The following is a 1,764-nucleotide window of genomic DNA, read 5'->3' as shown; positions in this document are numbered from 1 at the left end:
TCGGAGCTCTCTCAGCCCCACCCACCTCACAGGGTGTTTGTTGTTGGGGGGGGGGGGGGGTGGGGGGGGCGACTACCAGGGGGGAGGGAGGGAGGGGGGGGGGGTGGGGGGGGGGGGGGGGGGGGGGGGGGGGGGGTGGGGGGGGGGGGGGGTGGGATTCTTCTTCTTCTTCTTCTTCTTCTTCTTCTTCTTCTTCTAGATAAGTAGGGAGTTGAACCCAGCTCTTCTTGATCAACGGCCAAAAGTACACATTACGACAGAGTCTCAAGGTGTCCGTTTAAACCCTCCCTGCTACAATAATAGCTATTTTAACTTAGTTATGTTTCCCCACTTGCTCCATACCCCATTTCATTTGGTGCTGCAGGGGAAGTGCTAGAAGGGATAACTGCCCATCACCAGTCACTGAAACTACATATTATGGAGGCAGAGAGACAAAAAGGGATCATTTTCCACAACTGCCCCTCATCTGGCTTAATGTGTTACTTCAAACTGATCCAATTACTTTTACTAAGTTCACGTTGCTTTCTCAGCCCAGTTCAGAATCTGCACGAGGTGGCTTGTCATGTTTGTTATTTTTCCTGTTCACTGGTTGGTCACCCATCACTGCTTAGCTTTACAGGACTTGGCCTCTGCTGAAAGACATTTTATTTTATTTTATTTTATTTATGGGATTTCTATACCGCCCAATCCCCAAAGGGCTCTGGGCGGTGTACAACATGGATTCCACATACAGTATATAAACAAAACCCCATTAAATTAAAATGTAAGTTTAAAAGTTTAAATATTTAAAACGCAGCAGTAATTCATGTGTAAATACGCCAGAAATACTCCTAGATTAAACCCTCCCAAAAAAGGGGGAACAAGACAGTAACAAAAGTGGGTCCTCTAGATGACAGGGGGACTCCGAAAACCGGAGGAATAGAGTAGAAGGGACACCTAATCAGCGGCTGGGCACTCCAAAAGCCCGGTGGAACAACTCAGTCTTACAGGCCCTGCGGAATTCACCAAGATCCCGCAGGGCCCGGACAGCTGGAGGGAGAGTGTTCCACCAGGCAGGGGCCAAGGCTGAAAAGGCCCTGGCCCGAGTGGAGGCCATTGGTATAGATGCTGCCATTAATAGTGATCAGTAGCTATGATTAGTAACTATGATACCCTAAAGCTCAGCCAATATTTTTTTGTGGGTGTTTAGCCACAAATATCAGATTATGAGCACTGCGTTACTTCAAACGGATCCAATTACTTTTACGAAGCCCACGTTGCCTTCTCAGCCCAGCTCAGAATCTGCATGAGGTGGTTTGTCATATGAACGGATGTGTTATTTTTCCCAATGTTAGTTTGTGAGGCAAAATATTATGACAAAGATGACGATGACAACAACAACGATGACTACGACTACGACTGCTGCTGCTGCTGCTGCTGCTGCTACTACTACTACTACTACTACTACTACTTTAGTAGTGGTATGGAACTTAGGACTCATTCCCTAAATAAATTGATTGGTCTTTCAAGTGTTGCCTTTACCAGTTTACGGAGGTTAACACCAGAGTACAGATATCACTTCAGGGACCCGAACCTTCACAAGGCATTCAGTGGTCCACAGGTGGGTGATACAGATCTCACTTCGATGGATCATGGGTTTGATCCAGCATGACATCAGAAATCATACCACTCACTGACAAAGAAAGGGGTTCACGCTTGGGGCGGCTCCCTGGTATGCAGAAAAAATATGATTTTGAAAATTAACTTGAAAGAAGGAGAAATGAA

Source organism: Sphaerodactylus townsendi, linkage group LG03 (assembly GCF_021028975.2).
Source record: "Sphaerodactylus townsendi isolate TG3544 linkage group LG03, MPM_Stown_v2.3, whole genome shotgun sequence".
NCBI classification, from domain to species: domain Eukaryota; kingdom Metazoa; phylum Chordata; class Lepidosauria; order Squamata; family Sphaerodactylidae; genus Sphaerodactylus; species Sphaerodactylus townsendi.
This window is presented reverse-complemented; position numbering follows the sequence as displayed.